Raw genomic sequence first — 26,449 nt, 5'->3', positions numbered from 1 at the left:
CCTGGAAAACATTTTTCAGTCTACTCTCCCCTGCACCTGCCCTTGGCTCCCGTCACCACTCTTATAACTTTCCAAACGACATGTCTCTATTTGTGTATTTTCTTTCCCTACTAGGATGTAAGCTTCTCGAGGGCAGGGACTTTCCTATCTTTGAATTTGTGTTTCCAGCATTTAGCACAGTACTTGGCACATAATGTTTAAAATTGCTTCCTTCTTTCATTCTTCATCATAGTCTTTTTGTCAGTTTCCATGATTATCACAAAATACCTTTATGAACCTGGACCTTTCCAGGAAGGTATTTCATATGCGCCGTGACATTGTCAGTACCCAATAATTCATCAGAGCTACTTTATTTTAAATACTTAGCACAGTGGGTTTAAGTTTTATGTAGATTACCGAATATGTCTATTTATATCTATCTGTCTACACACATCCATGCACAACCTACACTTTGAGCTCCCATCAATAAGATGGAAAGGCAGCAGAAAACAATAGAGACACTTAATTAATCTCTTATAGTTTCAAAGAGATAAGAAAGAGCACACAGATTAATGCTCATCCTGGCTTACTGTATGATTCAGAGTACAGAAGGCCCTGTTCATGAGAATTGTAATAAAAGAGGAAAATGGTAGCCATTCCATTTAGTTCATTAAATGGATGTTTTGCCAGTTTAATAAATCATTTTAAGCTGCTCAGAAAATACCTTGTGAGTATCCAAGGAACAGGGGTGTTGTTGTTTAGTCACATCCAACTGGTCATCCCCCATATGGGGTCTCTTGGCAAAGATATTGGAGTGGTTTGCCATTTCCTTCTCTAGTGGATTAAGGCAGACAGAGGTTAAGTGACTTGCCCGTGGTCACAATGAGTGTGTCTGGGGCCCCATTCGAACTCCAGTCTTTCTGACTCCAAGCCCAGCACTCTATCTACTGAGTCACTCAGCAGCCCCAATAATATTGATAGCTAAGTCCACTAGGTTTATTGGCTCTATGAATCATAACTAGGGCAAGGCAACTTAGGATTTGCCTTAGAATACCAAAATTTAGATGGTATTGACAGTATTTTAATTCTTTAACAAGTTTAGAAATAGCTGGTTTTAGAATCTAGTTATTGAGAATAATTGGTTAAAACAGTGAGCAACAAACAAGGAATTATGTATTTCATTCTCATAGTGTCTGCACCCGAGATGAGCTCCTCCCCAGCCTGGCTCCACTCCACTCTAACCCCTAGTAATGGCTTTTCCATTAACAATCACAGTAGTGTTCCCCAGTATCTACACAGGAGCAGGTATTCTGGGCAGAGAGTTTCTCCTCCAATGTGGTCTTATATCCAGGGTTTAAGGATGTTCCGTGCTTACTGGAGGAGCCAGAAGAGTTATTTACATCTCTGACTAGGGCAAGGAGGCCCCCAAGGAGTGGGAGCCAGCCATGGGTTCCATTGGGGTCTTCTCTAAGAGCAGCCCACTCCCCATCCTGAGTACATGTGGAGAAAATGCCTGGAGACTGAAATGCAAAGCTAGTGTTCCTCTGATAGCTCTTAACTACAAGCCCTTAAAAAAAAGTCCATCTAGCTTATCTAAGCCTCTGGATATACTATTAAAGTTATTAGAGTACAAAGACAAAACTAAATTAAAATTTCACCCTCACGTAGAACTCACATAGGGTTTAGACTAGTTTAAGACCTCTGGGATAATCTGTTCAGTGGCATAATCTGTTGATCAATAGGCATTTACTAAGTGCCTGCTGTTATCCCGGGTGGCCCTGGTGGCCCAGAACGGGACTAGATTAGAGGATTTTAGGTTGGAGATGGGCAAAAATTCAGTTATTTTTATTTTTAAGGTGCCTGGGCTTCCTCACCCATCTTTTCTCACTTCCCCTTACAATTTAATCCTTACCTTCAGCCTGGTAAGTCATTGGTATCTTGGGAACAGGGTTTAGACCAATTTGTCCCAGCATGCCTTGGGAAGGGACAAACTCTGAAAGAACTCATTGGGAGTCTTTCCTTAGTCCAATAAACTTTATGATTTGTTGCTAGCATTAGCTTTCAGATTCTGTACTTCAACTGATAAAGTTCCTGATGTCACTGAATGAAAAGAAAATACATTCCCTGGAAGAGGAGCTCTCATGACCATTCCATCTACTCCATTATTTGATTTCAGTAAAACTAATTGCTTCTGTTTAAAATGAGTGACCCTGGCTGGATCAAAGAATTGGTGAATTTCAGGTTTAGATAAGACACTTCCCATCTCTTTTAGCCTCCAGAGAGTATTCTGTGCTTGTACTCAAAGCTAGAAAAAGCCCAGATACATGATGGCAACTCCCATGTTGCCTCTGTGTTTTCAATTGCATTTCAATCACTTTTCAAAGTGTTCTGCTTTTTATAGGATCTTTATTTTTTCAATGAAAATTCACCTTTATTCCTTTCGCAGAATGACTCCGAACACTCCAATCTCTACCATTTCCCAGCAGATAATGCACCCTAGAAGTTGCTTCCCTTCAGACTTCTCATCTCTCTGCCCTATGTCTCCCTCTTTCCACATGGTAAGCTCCTGTGCCATACATGCTAGCTCCTTTCTTGGCTTTTCTAGCCTTCCTGCCTTCCAACTCTGGTTTACCGTGTTGTTTTCCCACACTAGAATGTGGGTTCTAGGAGGGCAGAGATCGTCTTTTGTTTTGCTTGTATTTGTAATTCTCGATGTTTAGGATGATAGCTGGCACATAGTAAAAATTTAATAAATGCTTTATCTATCAGGCCATCATCTAAACTATATGGATTTTATTGATGATCATTAGTATTGTTATCTTTGTTCTCCATAAAGCCTTCCCTAACTGATCAGAAGTTTTGTGGCTGACCACCAAAACTGGATATAGAACTCACATGTGTGTGTATGTATAAATTTTCTCCTATCCCACAGACCTAAAATATGTCTATCCTTGATGTGTATTTAACTTCCTGTTCAGTTATTTCTAGGTTTAATGCTTTTCCTACATCTCTCTCTCTTTAAAGTCTATGGCCAGGGAAACCAAAAGGTCTAAAGTTTAAAAATGGGAAGAGGAGAGGAAAAAGAGGTAGTTATTTTAATTAGATAAGAATTTTCTAGTAATTGTATTTCTGCTTAAGAACCAACACAAAGGACAGCCAAGGGCAGCTTCTGTTTGCACTAGAACTTGGAGAAAATCCACTAATTGCCAACAAAGGCATCTGAGTGACAATGACATGAGAAAAGGCAGCAAGCCTGAAATAAATACATTAAGAAATACTCAGGAGCCCCCATTAGCTGAGCCCTGAGTACAGTGAACAGGAAGGGAAAACAAGCAGTTTTCCATATCAGTTTCTCATAAGAGTTAGCCATGAGAGCTGACAGTGCAAACTACAGAGGACTGTGAATCTCATGCCCATCAAATATCAAGGGGAAAGGGAATTTTGCCAGAATAAGCTTGTTCCTCCTTTTGACAGGGTAACTAGACGAGTTGATCAGGGGGATGCTATAGGCATAATATGCCCATATTTCAATAAAGAATCAAGAAAGTTTCTTGTCCTGTCCTTGTGGACAAGATCGAGAAACATAGGCTCGACAATATCTAGGCAAATTTAGGCACTGGCTGAGTCCAAAGAGAAGGCATCGATTGTTCAATGCCAACTTGGAGATAGATCAACCAATTTGGTGAAAGGCATTTGTTAAGGGCCTATTATGTACCAGGCTCTGCACTAGGAACTAGAGATAAAAACACAATGAATGAGGTAATCTCTATTCACAAGGTATGATATTCAAGCCAGGGAGATAACACACATATATAAAAATGTATACAAAATAAAAGATAATAAATACAAAGTCATTCTCTACAAGGTAGTTTGGGAAGGAGCTCACTGGCAGTTGAAGGATCATGAATTGTTTCATGTGATATTTGAGCTGTATCTTGAGGTAATAAGGGATTCTATCTAGGCAGGGAAAGAGGGGCAGACAGTGAAAGAGATCTCTCCCATAGTGTCCCCAGCGATCCATCCTTGGCTTTGCACTACTTATCATGTTTTTTCATGACTTGGATAGCCACAAATGGAATTTTTTAAAAGTCATATTTGCAAATGACGTGAAGCTATATTGAATGACAGTTGATATCCAAAAAGACATGAAGAGGCCTAGAATGATGGACTGAATGAATAAGATGAAATTTAATAAGCACATGTAAAGTCTTATATGTAGGTTTAAAAATTGAATTCATATCTATAAGATTAAGGAGACATGGTTAGACAATAGCTTATATGAAAAAAAAATTTTAGATTTTAGTGTCTCAGATGAGTCAACAGTGTGAAATGGATAGCCACAAAAGACTGATAAAATTTCAGGCTGCATTATAAAAGCATAATGTCGGGAAATGAGAGGTGAGTTCTTTCTACCCTGTTCTGAAGTATTGTGTTCAGTCTGGAAAATGTATTTTAAGAAGCACTTTGACCAGCTGGACTATGACCAGAGGAGGAGGAATAAGATGGTAAGAGGGTGATGCTGTGCAAGTGTTGATTGAAGCAATTTAGGATGCTTAATTGAAAGGAAAAGAGAAGAGAGGAGAGGAGAGGGAATGTTGAAGAGTTATCAAAATTTATGATCCTATTACCCACTGTACTTTGGTCACAGAGTGGGTAAACTAGGAACAATGGGTGGAAGCTTCAAAAAGGAAGCTTTAAGCTCCATATAAGAATGAAAATTATCCAAAACTTTAATACTAGTGGATTGGATTTCTCTTCAATCGAAGTCTGCTAGCAGATTCTTATCAAAGATGTTTCGGAAGGAATCTTTGGATACATTAGACTAGGCCTCTTGTAGTATCTTCCAACTATAATTTTTTGTTTCTCTGGCTATATACCCACCTCAACATTGTCTAATACAGTAATTAAATCATCATTAGCATTATCTTCTTACAAAGTAGTGTGTTGCAGTGCCACAAGTACTGGACTTGGAGTCAAAAGACCTTAAGTGACTAAAATCACTTAAGTTTTTGAGCTTCTGTTTTCTCATCTATAAAATGATTATTTTAATTCCTGTGCTCCATACTGAACCAGGTTGTTGTGAGGATCCAGTAAAATAAGAGGAAATGATCTGCCCACTTATTAATGATTCTACAGAAGGGATTTGTATTCTGCTAGGAATTGGGCTATATGATTTCTAAGATCCTTTCCAATTTGGAAATCCTACGATTCTAATATAAGAAACCAAAAAGCACTTTCTATGTGACATGTCTCCTCCTGTCATAAGAGGTCAGGCATGTGACTGGTGCTTTTTGGGTAATACCTACCACAGCATGTGACAATCGTGTTTCTCATAATTGCTGGATGCTAATGAACAAAAGAAAAATTATACCCCAAAGAGCTCTTAATTCAAGCATGAAACCTAACAATCAAAAGATAGAAAGATTTCCACTAATCTGAAAATTGCAGAGACTTTAGAGAGAATTTCTATATATTTTATGCAGAAAAGGAAGAAAATAGGTCTTAAAAATGCTATTTCAATTACTCCATGAAAATCTGGGAGGAGTAAAAAATGATCTCTAAGCTCCTTTTCAGAGCTAACATTCTATCATCTGTGACGGAGTTGCCTGGGTCCTAAAGCTCATGCTACATAAACCTATCCAATCACCTTTTTACCTTCTGGGATTGGATCCAGCCTTTTCCAGGTGACTTCAGTTTCCCTGCCTGCCTTGATGCAGTCACTATTTTATGAGGAAAGAAATGTTAACTAACATATTCTACCATATGGGCAAAGTAGGAGTATGGACTTGGTAAATAAGCATTTATTAAGTGCCTACTATGTGTCAGGCACTGTGTTAAGTGTTGAGGATAGATGGAAAGTCAAAACCAGTACCTAATCCCAAGGAACTCATGGGCTAATAGAGGAAATGATATGAAAACAACGATGTACAAACGAGCTATATACAGGAATATAAAACATATATTATATATGTGTGTTTGTATGTATATGTCTACAATGCACACTCACAAAAACACATACACACATACACAGAAACAACATGAAAATAACTATGGATAAACAAGCGAACAAGCTACATACAGGAATACACTATATATGTACACATACACACATACATATATACATATACATACATACATACACAAGCAACATGAAAATGACTATGCAAAAGCAAGTTGAATATAAGTATATGTGTATATGTACATATATGTATGTGTGTATACATACGTACATATATATTATATATATTCAGGAGGTGGGGTCAAATACTATCTCCAGCAGTTCTTTGTGTGATCCTGGTCAAGTTATTTAAACTCTCCCAAGCTCTATAACTTCACATGATCAGTGGTTCAAAGGAACATAGATTTAGAGCTAGAAAGTACCTTAGAGGCCATTCATTTTTAAATGAGGAAACTAAGACTGAAACAAATTAAATGACTTGCCCAAGGTCACATAGCTAGTAAATATCCTAGGCAGGATTTGAACTCAGATCTTCCTGGCCCCAGGCACAACAGTTTATCCACTGTGCCATCACCTTCTGTATTGGTAATTAGGGTGGGACTTTTTTACTGTTTTCTCTTTTGGAGCACTTAGGTAATCAAGTGCCTTTGATGAGCCTGGCCTTTCTTTCTTTGATTAAATCAGGAGTCTGATGACCTGCTTACATCAAGGGAAAGCCTAGTTCACATAAGTTTGAGTCTCATGGTTGTGATGCCCTTTGACCCTGAACAGGGTATATAGACTCACAGGTTAGTGGTTTGCTTGGGGCTCTCACCCAACGGGAGAGTGTCCTGTGTTGGTGCTTCTCTGGTAACTACGTATATTGTGATTTGGTTAGACAGAAATGTTGATCTGTTTATACTGTCTCTGTTTGTAATTTCTGTTTGTATTTGCTCTGAAATTCAGGGTGCTGGCTTTTCCCCCCGAACTAAGTGAGTGGTATATGTATGTTTGATTAAAGTGAGATTGTTAACCCCTTAAAGCTTCTTTCCTTAGAAAAGCCCATCAAAGAACCTGTGCTAGCATCCCTCCTGTGTGCTGACGTTATTGGCTTTGCACAGCCACAGTAGCTGCAAGTAGTATTGTTGTTACATCTTTGTAAAACAGTTGTGATGAAAGTGCTTTGCTAAGTGTAACAGAAATGTGAGTTGTTGTTTTCTAAGTGTGTTCATAATACTAACTTGTGGGTTAGCAATTCATCATTTTAAGGTATAAGGCCTTCTAATTCTTTATCTAGAGGACTTAAGAGAGGAAAAGAGAGAATCTGACGAAGAATACTTGATTTGGGAAGGGAGAAAACCTCCTGAGTCTCGGTGAGATTTGGAAGGTGATGGAGTGCCCAGAAATGGATTCTCTTTGCTCCCACTAAATACTATTTGACCATGGGAAGGATGAGCTAAGTGGTATGGTTTTTAGGGGACTAAGAAAATTCTCTTACTCCCTTCTAAAGAAAAAAAAACTGCCACCAGTTGAGAGATGGTTGGAATTCAGGTCTGCGTACAATATTGTGGGAAGAACCTTGATAAACTAGGAAGATTCCAGAAAGGAGGACCAGGAGAGTGCAGGGCCTTCATATCCAGTCATGTTAGGATCACTTGAAAGAGCTGGAGCAGTTTAGCTTGGAGCAGGGAAAACCTGGAAGGGCTAGGGAAGGGAAAGAGAGAAAGAAGATGTCATAGCTATCTTCAATTTAGGGAAAAAATTCTTAATAGTTAGAGATAGGGACTGGATCTGAAATTTCATTTCTACAGGTAACTTTCAGGAGGGGACGCTCCCTCACCAAAGTACGTAGATATCTCTCCAACTTACAGTCTGATAGAAACAGATCCCTGCTGGGCCTCAAATTGACCTAGAAACCACAAAATAACATTACTTATGTTGTATTATGTTTTATTTATTTTGTTAAACATTTCCCAATTACATTTTAATCTAGTTCAGGCTAATTGCAGAGATTTTGTAGGCCTCTTTAATTTGACACCTCTGGCTTAGAACACCTAGAGGTTTCTTGCCTAGGGTGACAATTAGTATATATCTGAGGGGAGATTTGATTCCAAGGCTTCTGTTGGCTCATTATTCACTCCTCTACACCACTGCAAAAGTATTTAAAACTTGTAATTAGTGCTCATAACAATGAGTGCTCTCCAAAAGTAGGGTAAATGGCCTTGGGAAGCTGGGGACTGCCCTCACTGGAGGTCTTTGAGCAAAAGGCTGCATGACCATTCCATGGGTACAGCATAAAGGAGTTTCTCCTTATTTCCAGTATGGGGAAGACTAGATAGATTGTCTCAGAGGTCACTACCAACTCAGAGAACCTGTGATTTGATGGAATTCTGTTAACCCAGAACAAAGTTTTTCATTTCTACCATTAAAATTAGAGCTTAAAACGCAAATGCTCCCAGGAGAGTTGACTTAACTGTAAAAGGGAGTAAAAAAGACTGGTGTCAGTTCTTTCCTAAAAGAATATTTCATTAATTACTCATACTTTGGTATCCTTTTACAGGCTGGAAAGCATGGTTTTTGCCACAATCCTGTGAGGGAGAAGGTGTAAATATAATTATCCTAACAGTGTGATTAGCCCAAGCATACCTAGACCTTGAGTTTTTCTGACCAAGCCCAGTGCCATTTTCTTTCCATACCATCAATGGAAAAACATTAGGAGCTTTGATTAGGAGCTCTCTGAGGTTGTGGTCCTCTTTGAGAAAAAAGGACAAACAACACCATAACAGAGGACATTGTGGAGGCAGAAAGGGAGCAAAGGAGAAGGAAGCTTGTGGGACCAAAGACCTTTATAGGAGTGGGACAATCAGGGTTTTGGCCTAGGCTTTAAAGCTTAGAACCACTGACAATTACGTTTTCTCAGCAGACAAAAATAATTGAACTTGGCATCTGGTTAACAAAATTAATTGGTTAAAATAAGAAGCCATGCTTCCTAGCCTGGGTGAAATTCCAAGGCTTCCTTCGCCCCAGGTGAAATTTTCCCTTGCCCAGCTCAACCTCTTACCTCACCCCATGTTGGTATTTTTCCCTCACCATAGGATGGTCTCCCGGTCTCTCCTTTAAAAGTGGCTTGTATTCCAAGATTCAAGTTCTCCCTCAGATAAACATGGATAGCTAAATGTGTCTTAAAAAGTGGAATTTGGGGTGCCTTTGATGCTGCTTGGCCCAGGCTTTATTTTCTGAGACTTGCCATTTTGTGGAGCAGGAGTTTGTTCCCAACCTATATTTTATGTCATAGTCTTTGATAGTCTGGTGAAACTTTCTCAGAATAATGTTTTTAAATGAATACAATAAAATATATAGGAATATCAATGAATCCTATTATATTGAATTACAGTTATCAACATCAAAAACAAGTTCTCAGTCTTCAGGTGACACACGCCCTGCCCCAAAGGCTAGACTTGTTGCTTACGATTCAATCAAACTTAATTTTACCTTCATCACAACTTTGATGATCCTGTGAGTGCTAGGTCGGATTCTGTTATTGAATCTGGCTAAAATGTAGGTTTTTGCAACATCTATCCTGAGTGTGTATAGTACATTAGTCATTTACCCATTAAGGCTCTGTTGCTTTATCCCTGAAACTCGTGCCATACAAGGCTACGCAATAACCCTTTCACCATCAGTGGCCAAAGCTGGGCTTTTTCCTATGAGCTTCCACATACTTGTCTATACCATTTCAGTCAGTGAGGGAGGGAAATAAGCATTTATTAAGCATCTACTATGTGCCAGGCACTGTATGAAGTACTTTAAAATATCTCATTTGATACAACAAGGAGATGAAAGACTATCAGACTGAAGGAGCGGGCTGTCCCAAGGCCCAGGTTCTGTCCCAAGGTTCTGTATATGGAGCAAAGAAGAGTTAGAAACCTTACTTTGTTGCTCATTTGTGACAATATTTATATATCATCTTGGGCCTTACTTCTCCTCAAAACAACCAATACTACATGCTGCAGCCCTTAATAATGCCCCAGAGCCCCTTGGGAATTCTCTTTGTGACAAGAGGCCTAAGAGTAACATTGGGCTCTTTAAAACAAGCAATCTGGGCATGGCATGTTACTTTAATACGGAACTAATGAGCTTAAGAAGCAGGAACATGATGGTTAATGCTTTTGTTGCTCTTCTCTTTAGGGACAGGAGATTTTCAGTGTGAGGTCAATAGCAGGGGATGGAGTTCAAGAGAAAAGGAGAAGTGCTGGAGAAATCAAAGTGAGAAGCGTGTGTAATAAAGGTTAAAAAGATTACGATGACTGGCAATCAAAGGAGAAGTACCACATGCGACTGAATTGCTGTGAGAATGAAGGTGGAGAGGGATGTCCTATCACCGGCCTTTTAAGATAAGTCTCATTTTCCAGAGGTTTTATTTTTAAATGGCCTTATTTGGGGAAACGGTTGCTGATTAGCATTTCCAGGCAGTAGATATCATTGTAGACATTGTAAAAATCACACATGGGACATGATCCTTGATCTCCAAGTGCTTATATTTTAGCACTCATTTGCCAGACACACTATGTATTGCTTAACATGACAACTCCAGGACATTTTGGAGGCTTAAGTTCTGTACTTTCCTTCTGCTTTTCTCTTTTTTTTAATTAATTAGTTAATCAACTTTTAGTTTTCAACATTCACTTCCACAAAATTTTGAGTTCCTCATTTTCTCACCATTTCCCCTCCCCCCACCCTAAGACGGCATGCATTCTGATTACCCTTTCCTTCAATATGCCCTCCCTTCTATCACTCCCACCCCTTTCTCTTATCACCTTCCTTTCTATTTTCCTGTAGGGCAAGATAGATTTCTATACACCATTGCCTGTATATTTTATTTCCCAGTTGCTTGTAAAAAACAATTTTTAACATTCTTTTTTAAAACTTTGAGTTCCACATTTTCTCCCTTCCTCCCTCCCCACCTACCCTCATTGAGAAGGCAAGCAATTTGATATGGGTTATACTTGTGTAGTCATGCAAAACACTTCCATAACAATCATGTTGTAAAAGGCTAACTATATTTCCCTCCCACCTATCCCACCCCCCATTTATTCTATGCTCTCCTTTGAAACTGTCCTTCCTCAAAAGTGTTTGTTTCTGATTACCCCCTCCTCCAGTTTGCCCTCCCTTCCATCATCCCCTGTTCTCTTATCTCCTTCACCCCTACTTTCCTATAGGATAAAATAGATTTCCATACACAATTGAGTGTGTATGTTATTCCCTCCTTAAGCCAAATCCAATGAGTTAGGTTCGCTCATTCCCTCTCACATCCTGCCTCTTCCCCTCCAATGTAAAAGCTTTTTCTTGCCTCTTTTATACGAGATAATTTACCCTCTTCTACCTCTCCCTTTCTCCTTGTCCCAGTACATTTGTCTCTCACCCCTTAATTTTATTTCTTAGATATTATTCCTTCATATTCAACTCACCCTGTGCCCTCTGTATGTATGTATACACACACACACACACACACACACACACACACATTCCCTCCAACTGCTCTAATACTGAGAATGGTCTCATGAGTTACAAATATCATCTTTCCATGTAGGAATGTAAACAGTTCAACTTTAATAACTCCTTTATGATTTCTCTTTACTCTTTACATTTTTATGCTTTTTTTTTGATTGCTGTATTTGAAAGTCAAATTTTCTATTCAACTCTGGTCTTTTCATCAAGAATTCTTGAAAGTCCTCTGTTTAATCAAATATCCATTTTTCCCCTGAAGAATTACACCCAGTTTTTCTGGGTAAGTGATTTTTCGTTTTAATCCTAGCTTCTTCAACCTCCAGAAAATCATATTTCAAGTCCTCCAATCCATTAATGTAGAAGTTGCTAAATCTTGTGTTATTCTGATTGTGTTCCCATAATACTTGAATTGTTTCTTTCTGGCTGCTTGCAATACTTTCTCCTTGATCTGGGGATTCTGTAATTTGGCTACAATATTCCTAAGAGTTTTCCTTTTAGAATATCTTTCTGGAGGTGATCAGTGTATTCTTTTAATATCTATTTTCACCTCTCATTCTGGAATATCAGAGCAATTTTCCTTGATAATTTCTTGAAAGAGGACATCTAGGCTCTTTTTTTTTTGATCATGGCTTTCAGGTAGTCCAATGATTTTTAAATTATCTCTCCTTAAACTCTTTTCCAGGTCAGTTGTTTTTCCAATGAGATATTTCATATTGTCTTCTTTTTCTCATTCTTTTGGTTTCATTTTATAATTTCTTGATTTCTCATAAAATCATTAGCTTCTATTTGCTCCATTCTAATTTTTAAGGCATTATTTTCTTCAATGAGCTTTTGGATCTCCTTTTCCATTTGCCCAATTATGCTTCTTTTAGGCATTTTTTTCCTCATTGACTTTTTGGACCTCTTTTGTCATTTGGGTTAGTCTATTTTTTAAGGTGTTATTTTCTTCAGCATTTTTTTTTGTCTACTTTAGCAAGCTTTTGACTCATTCTTCATGATTTTCTTGCATCACTCATTTCTCTTCCCAATTTTTCCTCTACTCCTCTTACTTGACTTTTGAAATCCTTTTTGAGCTCTTCCATGACCAATTCTTATTTTTCTTGGAGACTTTGGATGTAGGTGCTTTGACTTTGTTGTCTTCTTCTGGTTATAAGTTTTGACCTTCCTTGTCACCAAAGTAAGATTCTACAGTCTGATTTTTTTCTGCTGTTTGCTCATTTTCCCAGACAATTACTTGACTTTTTAGCTCTTTGTTAAAGTAGGACTCTGCCTGCTTCCAGTGTGGAGGGGTTACTGTCCCAAGCTTCAGGGATTTTGTGCAGCTGTTGTCAGAGACATTTCTAGGGATCTGTAAATTTTCAGTCCTTCCCGGGTTGTATGATGAAAGGAGAGGTGTTTACTCCTTTTCTGGCCTGTGCTTTGGTCAGTGAGTGACCAGAAGCACTCTTTTCTGCCTTGGAACTGTGAGGAGGATTCCCTCTCCACCATCACCAAAAGCTCTGCCATTCCAGAGCTCCTCTGCACCCCAGGAACACCACCCAGGACTGTGACCCAGATCCAAACATGGGCAAAGCAAGAGAATCCTGCCTCAGTGCCACCAAAGACATCCCTGCCATCTCCCTCTGATCAGCTGCTCGATCCCCCCATTATCTGTGGGCTGAAAGCTCTGGAAGCAGCTGCTGCTCCTGCTGCTGCCACTGCCCTGGGGCTGGACTGTGCTTCTCTCTCTCCCAAGTCTCACAGACTTTTCTTACTGACTTTCTAAATTGTCTTTGGCATTTGTGGGTTGAATAGTCTGGAAACTGCCCCAGCTGACAGTGATTCAGTCCCCTGAGGCCTGCTCTAGCCCCAGCTGTGCCAGCACAGCCCACATTGGACTATGCTCTTCTCTCACACTGCTGCAACAGACCTTTCCTGTCAACCTTCCACGTTGTCTTGGGCTGGAAATTTGTTTCACTCTGTCATTTTGTGGGTTCTGCTGCTCTAGAATTTTAGAGTAAGTTTTACAGGTATTTGGAAGGGTTTGGGGGAGAGCTCAAGCAAGTCCCTGCTTTTAATTCACCATCTTGGCTCCATCTCTGACTTTCTCTTTTTAGTGGCTACTTTTTCTAGTTTGTTAGACAAGGAATGTACAAGACGAGAAAAAGTGACTTCTATTTTAAGGAGTGAGGGAGAGAAAACAAGCAAATTTAACCGTAGTCAGTGGACTTTTGTAGGTTTAAAAGCAAGGTGAATCCCCAAAACTGGTATGGGTAGTTACAATAGATGACAGAGGAGGGGTATGCATATTTGGAAAAGCCAATTTTTATTTTATGGTTTGAAGGAGAGGAAACCAAACAATTTACTCATAATCACTGGGATTTTGTAGGCCTGAAAGATGAATCCCAAAAGTTGAGAGGGGTAAGTAGCCCAAAGGATGGTAGAAACAAGATCCAAAAAAGTTCTGACAGGGCAGAACATTGTGCTAATTCTAATAATTTGAAACTCAATATATTATCTTACACTTGGGCTCCAAAAAGCAATTTTATATTATTTTAAATCAGTTTGCCTGAATAAGATCTGGGAATTTTAGTGCCTACAAGGTTGATCAACAGTGTGATAAGGAAGCTTTAAAAAAAAAGCTAATGTGAATTTGGGCTGTATGAAGAGAGGTATAGCTTCTAAGAACAAGCAGCTGATGGCACCTCTGTATTCTGCTGGGGACAGACCTATCTGAAGCATGGTGTTCCGCTCTAGATATCATAGTTTATGAAGGATTCTTGCCCTTGCTGCTTTATAAGACACAACAACATTAAAGAATATGGGAAAGAGCCTATAGCAACTGACACTGGACCCTATTTCACATTCTTTAGAAGTATCATATTCATTTATTCAACTTTTGTTTTTGCTTATTAGCTACAGGCAGCATGCCATGGTAGATCAGTTGCTAAACTGTGATAAAGGTAAGTAGTCACAGAGACAGGAGATGGAACATTCAAGTGAGTCAGTGTAGCTGGATCATCCATAGAATTGGGTCGATTTAAATTTTAAAAAGTGGGAATGGGAGGGAAAATAGAGGCAAGGACAGGAAATTTTACATGTAAGATACTGACAGGAGATATTTTGCCTTAATTTCTAAGGTTCCTTCTAGCTCTAAAATTCTTTGACTATTATTTACATATTTTAGCTCTTACTATGACTTTCAAGTTAAATATGTAGTTCCAACTCCCCAGCAGAGGGTTTTAGAGTGCCAACAGAAGATTTTTAAGTAAAGAAGTAGCATATTCTAGGTACTTATCAAGGAAGGATTTTTTTTGCATATGGAAGGCTTGCAGCTTTTGTTCTGATGTAAGTCCCTGGGGTTGTCCAATGGAACATTACCTCCTTGAGGGAAGGGACGGTTTCATTTTTATACATTTTTGTACGTAGTGCAAAAGGCATTTGGTAAATTGTCTGTTGAATTAAATTCATTGAATGGAATTTAATCCAAATGTCAAAAAGTAGTGATTTCAGTGAGTTGGAGAAGCTGACCAACATTAGATTCTACCTCCCACCATCCAACCCACCAATGAATAAAGTAAAGAATTTTTTTAATATAGTTTTAATGACGGAGCATGATTCTTCTAACAGAAATTTGCAGCAGAGGCAAAAAAAAAATTACTATTGAATAGACAAGGAAGAAACAAAGCCACTGGAAAAATGAAAAAGGCCTCAAGGTTTATAGCAATATGGCAAGATGGATCAATAAAGATTGGATTAGAGATGTTATAGGTACATAGGGGAAGATTAATACTTTTGAAGAAGAGGGCAAAATGAAGATGACTCATGGGGAGAGTGGCTTATTTGACACTTGTCTTGATATTCATCTCAGAGAATAAGACATGGCTTCATGTTACAAGAACAACAATAGAAGGGAAACAGATCTGATGTTTTCCTGGAGTCCTAACTTGATTTGAATCTGATATTGCATCTGGGAAAATTTTGGACTTTAATTCGTTTTGTCAATTGCTCTTCCTACCCCTATCCTTTCCACATTAGACTCCATTATAGAATTGATTCACCTTTGATATATTTGAAATGGTTTGTGGATCCAGGGAATATTGTTTTTCATTGTCTATGGACAATGCATCTCTGCCCTTCTACTAATGTTTAGCATGATGTGGCCTTACCCTGATTTTTACTGTGTTCTACAATATAGAGTCCCATAATAATATTTATTACCCTTTATTTACCATTATCTACCTGGTTTTCAAGGTTCAGGATAGTCCTTGTATCCACATTATTTTAAATCTCCTTTTAAATTAAAATAGCACGAAACCACTCTATCAAGCTCTTTGCTAAAAATCAAGATCCGTGGCATGTACTGCACTCTCTTTTTCTACTAATCTCATAATCCTATCAAGTCAGAAATCAAGTTTGCTTAATGTGATTTGTTCCTGCAATGTCTTTTACAGTATGTCAGGGCCTGTTACAGTCGTCTCCTTGTTCTCTAGTTATTTTCTAGTTAAACGTTGGAAATGAAGTTTCAGGATGACAGAAAATAAAAGCTTTTCTGTCAAATCCTACCTACAACCAAACTGTATGTGGCTTGTACAAACCTGCAACGTAAGAGACTACAATATATCTAGAACCAAGATCCTTATGCCATGAACAAGACCTTCATAGACTTTTATCCATTTCTTAGGAGCACTGAGGATGACTGGGAAACCATGAGTGACACAGAAGCATTGGTGAAGATCTATCAAATGCTATCTCAGTTACCGTAAACAATGAATTCTCTTCTAAATATATAATTTAGTACCTGACTTAGTTCTAAGGCACTGAATGAGAATGACTAAGGCAAAAGTGAAAATGGGGCCCCAGTAAAATCTTAAGTCCTTGCAACAAGGATGGAAACATACATATATATGTGTGTGTATATACATATATTTGTATATATGTATATATACACATACATACACAAATATACACACGTATATGTATATACACATGTGTATATATGTACGCACACATAAATATGTGTGTATAGGTATGTATGCATCTATGTGTGTGTTACACTGTTACATAGAAAGCATACTTACTTCAATAAAGGATTGTAGAATTCCAGAATTTGAAGGGAACTTCAAACTCATTTAGTCCATCATGTACCTGAACAGAAATCTCTTGTATAAAATATCTAACTAGAAGATAGTTCAAGACTCCATTTGAAATTATGTGGTGATGAACCATTCATCCCAAGAAAGGCCGTTCCACTTCAGATCAACTCAGTGTTTTATGAAGTTTTTCATTACATTCATCTGAAATTCAACCCTCTACAACTTCTTCATTGCTCCTAGTTCTAAGGCCAAGCAAGGCAAGGTAAGTCAAATCACGCTTTGAAAGAGGTTTTTTTTTTAACTATGTGAATACTGCTCTGGAGTCCCACCTCCAGGTGTCCTTTTCTCTAGTTGAAATGCCCCCTTAGCCCATCTTCACAGAGGACTTTACTTCCTACTTTATTGTCAAAACAGAGGCTGCCCATGACAAATCCCCTCTTCCCCTTAGCGCCGTACCTCATCTACATCATCTTCAATTCCCTGTCTTTCCTCTTGTCTCTAAATAAGAAATGGTCCTTCTTACCAAGGCCAACCCTTCTGCTTGTGCTCTTAATACCTGAAAATAAACTTATAGTTAGGGGCTGGGTTGGCTATTTTTTGTTTGTTTGTTTAGTTTATCTGTGTTTTCCCATCATTTCGTCAGTGTCTTGCACATAGGAAATACTTTTTGAATTGGATGAAATCTCCTTTTCCTCTAGCAATTATTCCCCCCTCAATCAATTTCTCTCTTTCATCTTCAAGCTTTCCTTATCTATTGGCTCCTTTCCAAAGTCCCTTCCATTCTTTTTTTTTTTAGTTTATTTATTTTTAGTTTTCAATATTCACTCCCATAAGTTTTAAATTTTCTCCCCCTCACTCCTCCCCAAGATGGCATGCAATCTGACATAGGCTTTACATGTACATTTCTATTAAACATATTTTCACATTCATTAGTCATGTTGTATAGAGAACAATTGGGAGGAACCATGAGAAAGAAAAGAAACAAAACAAAACAAAAAGAAAACAGTTTGCTTCGCTCTGCATTCAGACTCCATAGTTCTTCCTCTGGATGTGGATGGCATTTTCCATCATGAATTCTTTGGAATTGTTTTAGGTCCTTGCATTGCTGACAAGGGCTAAGTCTATCAAAGTCAGTCATCACACATTGTGGCTGTTACTCTGTACAGTGTTCTCCTGGCTCTGATCACTTCACTCAGCATCAGTTCATAGAAATCTTTCCAGGTTTTTCTGAAGTCTGCCTGTTCATCATTTCTTATAGCACAATAGCATTCCATTACTTTTTCAGCCATTCCTGATTGACTGACATCCTCTCAATTTCCAGTTCTTGGCCACCACAAAAAGAGCCACTATAAATATTTTTGTACATGTGGGTCCTTTTCCCATTTTTTGATCTCTTTGGGATACAGCCCTAGAAGTGGTATTGCTGGGTCAAAGGGTATGCACATTTTTATAGCCCTTTGAGTCCCTCCCCTTCTTACTAAATTTTAACCCTTTTATCCCCTTAAACTATCATCCTGTAACTCTTTTCCCTTCTACCATTTAACTCTTAGAAAGTGTTTTCTATACTCATTCTTCAGCTCTAACTCACTTCTCAGCCACTTGCAATCTGGTTTGTAGCCATACCTTTCAGTTTAAACTGTTCTCTCCAAGGTCACCAAGGATCTCAACTGCTAAATCTGATGGCTTTTTCTCAGTCTTCATTCTACTTGATGTCTCCATAGCTTTTGATACTGTCACACAATCCTTCTTCCTGGGCACTTTTTTCTCCCTTGGCTTCTCAGACACTGCTGTATTGGTTATTTTCTTAACTCAGTTTACTTTGCTGGATTGTCATCTGATACCAGCCACTAAGTATAGGTCTTCCTCAAGGCTCTGTTTTCCGCTGTTTTGTTCTCCCTCTAGGTTGCTGGTGATCTCCCATGAATTCAATTATCACTTCTAAATAGATGACTCCTCAATCTGTATGTCCGGGTGAAACCTCTCTTCTGAACAAATTTGTCATTGTTGTTCAGTCGTTTCACTTGTGTCTGACTCTTTGTGACCCCATTTGGGGTTTTCTTGGCAGAGGTATTGGATTGATTTGCCATTTCCTTGTCCAGCTCATTTTACAGATGAAGAAACTGAGGCTAACAGAATTAAGTGATTTGCCCAGAGTCACACAGCTATTAAGTATCTGAGGCCACATTTGAACTCGAGTCTTCCTGATTCCAGGCCTGGCATTCTATCCACTATTCCTTCTGGCTGTCCACCCTCTGAACAAAGTGCCATACTGCCAGCTGGATGTCCCTTTATCATCTCAAATGCACCAAGTCCAAAAGAGAACTCAGAGTCAGAGACCGAGTCAACAAACATTTTTTAAGCTCTTACTCTTTGCAGGCACTATGCTAAGTGCTGGAGTTACAGCAGAGATTACAAGATTGTAAACATGGAGTCATATTTGACTCTTTCTTCTCTCTTATACCCCCAAATACAATCAGTTTTCAAATCATGTTGATTTTGATAATAATAGATGATATGTAACAAGCACTTAAAGGTTCATTTAAAGACCTTATGTGCTCTATCTTATTTGAGTGTAATAATCACCTTGAGCTTTCTAGCAACAATTAATCTTACCTCTGATCCATGTTGACTATGTGACTTTGGGCAAGTTGCAACCTCTAGTTGTCCAAGCAATTCTGTAAGATTATCAATTGCAGAACAGTTGGAAGTCTCCATTGCTGGAGGGAGTTTCCTCATCAGGGACTCCCTACACTGGTGAAATCACAGGCCTAGATAAAAAATGCCAACTTTGTGGGGTAGTTTCTAATTACGAAAGTATTTTTACAAAAGAAGCTTAGATGATATTAAATGATTCATTGGATCAAATTTTTGGAAGAGTCCTTGCTATTGATTTTTTCTATCAAAAATTATTTTTTCTAATGAAGTAATAAATATATTGGTATATCTATATCCTAGAGCAATTATGAAGCTGTACTATGCTGTAAAAGATTACTAATGGAAATCTTCCTGTTCCCTCCTATTTTTATCAAGCATACTCTTTGCCTGTACTTAGGACATACTCAGAATGGTTTCTAGAGATCCCAAAGTAGTTGGTACTTAACCAATGGCTTCTCAATAGATATTTTTGTGATGAGTCTGTCATTGATCTTGTCCTTTCTTTTAGAATCTTCCCTTTTTGAGATTTTATTTAAAGTTAATCTATGAATACTATTAAATAGTACCAAATCCAGCATGGATTTCTTCTCTTTGTATTTCTTGATATGCAGTTACTCTTCTGAACATCACCTTCTTTTTTATTATGGCATATCAGATACTGAAATGTCAAGTCTAAATGTGTTAGTTTCATTGTCACTGATGGTGAAAATACATCTTTATAGAAATACTAGAAAACTTGTTCTATTTCACATCCAATTGTTGTCATCCCAATTTCATTTATAAATGTCCCTGTGATGGTCTGGCATGTCAAGCTTCCTATAGCCTTGTTTTCCCCTCCAATTTTCTTCCCTCTTTTGTGAGATAATACTATTTATTTTTTTCCATTATTCTCCTCTGAGATGTTTTTCAAATGTGCTTTTATTCTAAAATTGCCCTTTGCTGATATGTCTCTACTTGGTGAGAATGTCAAGAAGTTTTTAGTTGAATCAGTTTTCCTCAGTGTGGTGACTATTACATATTTTGGAACTTTTTCTAAGAATGGCGGTAATCATAGTTAGTATCTTTACTTTGATCGATTTCTCATTTTTCAGACTGTAGCATGCCTTGTTAAAATAGGTGGGACTGAGGCATTGTATTTGGACATATTGTCTCATTATTAAATCGATCATTTCTTCTTATTTGATGTTTATTATTTCCTTTACCCTAACTAGTCTCTGTATACAGCTGATTTGAAAATGACTACCCTTATTAAATCACTATTTTATTAGTCAACTGTGTATGTTTATCTGTGTGTGTGCTATTGCTCAGTATTCACTATGTCTAGTGTTCCCTATTATCTTGAAGAAAGTATTTATGATAAAGTGTTGGCATAAAGATTCTGAATAGCATACTAGTCATCGACCACTTTTACTTTTTGGTCCCAAACTGTATTTTCCAACCATTTTTTTAAACCATCCTATGCTATTATATATACATATACATTTATATGTACATATATTTATATGTACATATAAATAACCATGTGTGCATAAATGTATATACAATAGCATGTGTTTGTATATATACACACATGTATATGTATGTACATTTAAACATGCATATAAACATACATACACACACATATATATTTATAGATAGATAGATATGGATCTTGTTCAGTTGGCAATAGAACTTGCCTATTTTGTTCACCGTTAACAGTCCTTTTTCACATAGTAAGTACTTAATGAGTCCTAATTCATTCAATAAATATTGGAGCATGAGCTACATTTACCTTTACTGTGACCTTTTTGCTAATGCTTGTCATGAATACTACAGGGTGAGGTGACCAAGTATCTTATAAAATATTATTTCTTGTTTATTTTAGGTATATAATGAAAACCAACTGCGAGAAATCCTTTATTCACCTTGCAGAGGAGAAATTGTGAGCTATCCTTATATTTAGCTGCAACTTCTGTCTGTCTTCTGGTTTTAGTTTCACTGAGAATTTCCACGTTGATATGGTACAGTTTTTCTACTAACACTAAGTTGGTGCAATGGTTGGAGGGTTAGACTTGGAGTCAGGAAGACCTGGGTTTGAATCTTCTCTCAGACATGTACTAGCTATATGACTCTGGGAAAGTCACTCAATCTTTCTTAGTTTCTGTTACCTCATCTGTAAAGTGGGAGTAGTACACTTCACAGGGGATTGAATGAGGTAGTATAACTAATGAGGCTTGCCAACTTTTAAGCACTTACCATTGTTTGTAGTTACATATAAACTCCTTGGTTATTCGACAAAGGTCTCATGTGTCAAGGACCAACAGTTGAATTCAATTTGTAGATGAGCTTAAATCTTTATGATTCTTAGAAATATGGCATCTGGATGCAAACTGAAGCATACTATTCTCTCTGTCTCTCTCTCTGTCTCTGTCTCTGTCTCTCTCTCTGTCTCTCTCTCTCTCACACTCTTTCTCTTTCTCTCTTTTCTTTCTTGTGGTTTTTTCCCTTTGGTTCTGATTCTTCTTTACAACATGACTAATATGGAAATATTTTTAATATGATTGTACATGTATAGCCTATATCAGATTGATTGGGGAGGGGGGAGGAGAGGAAGGGGAAAAATTTAGAACTCAAAATCTTATAAAAGTCAATGTTGAAAACTAAAAATTAATTTTAAAAAATCTTTATGATTCTTTCTGTCCTACATCTCTTTTCCTGTCTACCTGCCATTAACACTGAGGGACTAGAAGGGAACCATGCTGGTCATTTTGTCTTTTTAATCTGATTCATGAGTGGTCATGGCCTCCATTTTTCAAACCCAATGGCTTGCCTGTTAGTAATTAGCAACCAAAATCTGGGATGGTATTCTCATTGCAAGCATTTTGTTTCTGAGATAATCCTGAATATCTTTCCAGAATGGTGGAAGCTGCTGGAGTTTGGGCTTATTCTAACATAGCCTTTGGGGACCCAGACTTGAAACCAGAATACTGATAGGTTTTTGTTTACTAGATCATGTAAAGTACTAAGCACAGGGTTGAAGGAAGGTATTTGCAGTGGGGCAGTTACAGTAAAGGAACAGTTGGTAAGATAAAGGGATGTGCTGAAGCCAACTCAAACAGGCTTCTGAAAGTCAACTGTTAATTTTTGAGGCTGAATGTTTATTCCTCAAAATTAATAGTCATTTAACCTCTCTGAGCCTTAGTCTTATCTGTAAAATAGAGATAATAATAAACCTACCTTAGAGGGTTGCTGTGACAAGCAAATGAGTTAAAATATGTGAGGCACTTTGTAAACCTTAAAGTCCTATATAAATGTTAGGTAGTAGTACTAGTAGTAGTAGTAGTACTAGTACTAGTGCTAGTAGTACTAGTAATGGTAATAGTAACACTAACAATAAGCCTTGGTCATACTTAGAGATTTCCTTTTACATGGACTACTTTCTCAGTCTTTCTACAATGATTACCAATTTCTCCAGTTAATATATCACACAAAACATTAATAATTATTTCATATTTATTTTATATTTATTTATCTCTGTACATGTTGCTTTCCTCCAACAGAAGTGAGCCCTTTAAGCAAAGGGATCATTTCATTTTTGTATCTGTATTGTTAGTGCCCGATACATAGTAAATAGTTAATATATGTTGAGGAAATGAAATAATTTAATGGGAGTCTGTAAGATATAGTAGAAGCAGTGCTGAGATTAGAGCCAGAAGGCCTGAGTGGAAGTTTTGGCTCTTCCATTCACTACTTCTATGACACTAGAGGAATTACTTCCTACCTCTTGACCTTATCTGTAAAATGATAAAGTTGGACTAGAGGAACTCTAAGCTCACTTCGAGCTCTAAGTCTCTTATGCAATGGATTGAATCAAATCATGGAAGAGTTCCCTTGATATATCTATGTCTATGTCTATGTCTATATCCATATCTATCTATCTGTCTGTCTGTCTATCTGTCTGTCTATCTATCTATCTATGAAGATTGCTCAAAAGGATGAGTCTTCTAAATAAATTTGAAAGAACTATGGAATAAGTAGAGGGGAGAAGAGCCAAGATGATGGAGTGGAGAAGCACTAAGCTGAGCTCCCCCAAATTACCCTCCAAAAACTCTAAAATAACACCTTAAGTTGAATTTTGGAGTGGCAGAACCAACAAAAGGTCAGGGGAAACAATTATATAGTCCAAGACAATGAGGAGGTTGGCAGGAAAGATCCTCCTCATCAAGGTGGTAGTCAGGCCTGGAGTGCAGTGCAGCAACTTTGTGAACTCACAGTCCGTGGTCAATGGAGGGGTTGGACAATTGATCAGAGGGAAATTGCAGGGTACCTTTTGCTGGAACTGGGTTCAGGACCCTGCTGCATTGCTCATATGCAGTTCTGGGTCTCACTTCCAGGGCCAAAAAGAGTGATATCACTTACAGCTGCAGGAGAGAAGCAGCTCAGGTCACAATTGCTAAGGACAGAGGAGTGCTTGTGGTTGCTCACAGGGGAGTAGGAACCCTGGATTTAATTCCAAGACAGAGGGGAACACTAGCAATTACACCTGGAGGAGAGAGAGAGACCTGGTCACAGTCACAGTGCCAGAAGGAGTGCTAGTGCTGGTGGCTTCAAGGGAACGAGTTCCCTTCCTGGGTAAAGACCAGAACATAGGCCAGGAAAACAGTGACCACACCTCCCCTTAGATTATACACTCTTGGAAACACTTAAAACCTACAGACTCTGTAAGCTAGCTCTGAAAAAAAAAGCAGTAGAAAAGACCTGAAGGCTTGAAGCTTGGGACAGTACCCCCTCCACCCTGGGAATGGAATTGAACTTTAACATAAAGTTGAAAGTCAAGAAATAGCCTGGAAAATGAGCAATGACTCCCCCCACCCCCCAAACGAAAAGAACCAGACTTTTACAAATTACTATGGTGACAGGGAAGATTAAGACACAAACCCAGAAGACAATGATGTCAAAGAGACTATAAACAAAGCCTCAAAGAAAAATGTGAATTGGATACAAGCCCAAAAATAATTTCTGGAAGAGTTCAAAAAGGATTTTAAAAATAAGAGAGGTAAAGGAGAAATTGGGAAAAGAAATGAGATTGACAAAAGAAAATTATGGAGAGTCAGTAGTTTGGTTAAAAAGAAGCACAAAAATACAGAAGAAAATAACACCTTAAAACAAACAATGGAATTGGCCAAATGTGAAAATAGGCATAAAAATCCACTGAAGAGAAGAAGCAGGATGTCAAGTGGAGAAGGAGGTACAAAAGCCCACTTGAGAAAATAATTCCTTAAAAATTAGAACTGGGAAAGTGAAAGCTAATGACTCTATGAGAGACCAAGAAGCAATAAACAAAATCAAAAGAATGAAATAATAGAACAAAATGTGAAATATCTCAGTGGAAAAACCAGTTGATATAAAAAAAAATAGGCCAAGAAGAGATAATTTTAAGAATTATTGAACTAGCTGACAGCCATAATAAAAAAAGGCCTAGGATCATATTTCAAGAGGCATCAAAGAAAATTGTCTGGATATGCTAGAATCAAAGGGTACAATAGAAATGGAAAGAATCTAATGATTGCTTCTATGGAGGAAACTGAATGGGAAAAAAGGAGTATAACTTTTTTTTCAGCTGTACATGGCACCATCACAAAAACTGACCATGTATTAGGCATAAAACTTTACCAGTAAATGCAGAAAAGCAGAAATATTAAATGCACCATTTTCAGACCATAATACAATAAAAATTGTATTCAATAAAGGGTCATGTAAGCATGTATTAAAAATTAAATGGAAACTAAATAATCTAATCCTAAAGAATGAGTGGGTCTAACAACAAATCATAGAAACAATCAATAATTTCATTAAAGAGAATGACAGCAATGAGACAACATACAAAAATATATGGAATACAGCCAAAAGTGGTACTTAGGGGAAAATTTATATCTTTAAACACTCACATCAATAAAATAGAAAAAGAGCAGAACAATGAATTGTACACGCAACTAAAAAACCTAGAATAAAAAACAAATTAAAAATCCCAATTGAACACCAAATTAGAAATCCTGAAAATCAAAGGAGAGATTAATAAAATTGAAAGTAAGAAAACCATTGAACTAATAATAAAACCAGGAACTGGTTTTATTAAAAAAATAGACAAATCATTGGTTAATTTGATTTTTTAATAAAGAAGAAAACCAAATTACCATATCAAAAATGGAAAAGGTTAATGTACTACAAATGAACTGGGACATAAACCAATTATTAGGAGCTATTTTGCTCAATTATATTCCAGTAGACTAGACAATCTAAGTGAAATGGATGAGTATTTACACAAATATAAACTGCTCAGATTAACAGAAGAGGAAATAGAATACATAAGCAACTCTACCTTAGAAAAATTAATTGAACAAGCCATCAAAGAACTTCCTAAGAAAAAATTCCGCAGGACCAGATGGATTCACAAGTGAATTCTACAAAACATAAAAAAACCCCAACAATTAATTCTGAATACTATACAAAGTATTCGGAAAAATAGGTGGAGTCCTATCACATTCCTTTTATAACACAAATGTGTGCTGATACCTGAACCAGGAAGAGCAAAAACAGAGAAAGAAAACTATAGACCAATTTCCCTAATGAATATTGACATAAATATTTTATAGTACTAATAAGGAAATCAAAGCACTGTATCACAAAGATCATACATTATGACCAGGTGGGATGTATACCAGGAATGCAGGGCTGGTTCAATATTGTGAAAACTATAAGCATAATTAACCATATCAATAATGAAACCAACAAAAGTTATGATTATCTTAGAAGACGTATTTTGACAAAATACAGCATTAATTCCTATTAAAAAACCCTACAATACATAGGACTAAATGTAAATTTCCTTAAAAATGATAAGTAGTATCTATCTAAAACCATTAGCAAGCATTCTCTGTAACAGGAAGCTTGTTCAGTAAGATCAGGGGTAAATTAAAGATGCCCATTATTACCACTATTATTCAATATTGCTCTGAAGTACTAGCTATAGCAACAAGAGAAGAAAAACAAATTGAAGAAATCAAAATAGGCAATAAGGGGAAAAAACTATCACTCTTTATAAATGATATAATAGTATACTTAGAGAATCAACTGAGAAAACTAATTGAAATAATTCAGAAAGTGACAGCATATAAAATATTGTTGTTTAGTCATTTCCAATCATGTCTGACTCTTTGTGACCCTTTTGATATAAAATAAAACCCACATAAATCATCAGCATGTCTATATATTAACAATAAAATCTAGCAGGAAGAGGGAGAAAGAGAAATTCCAT

This window comes from Trichosurus vulpecula, chromosome 5, assembly GCF_011100635.1.
Source record: "Trichosurus vulpecula isolate mTriVul1 chromosome 5, mTriVul1.pri, whole genome shotgun sequence".
Lineage (NCBI taxonomy): Eukaryota > Metazoa > Chordata > Mammalia > Diprotodontia > Phalangeridae > Trichosurus > Trichosurus vulpecula.
The sequence above is the reverse complement of the archived record's forward strand: the minus strand, read 5'-3'. Positions refer to the sequence as shown.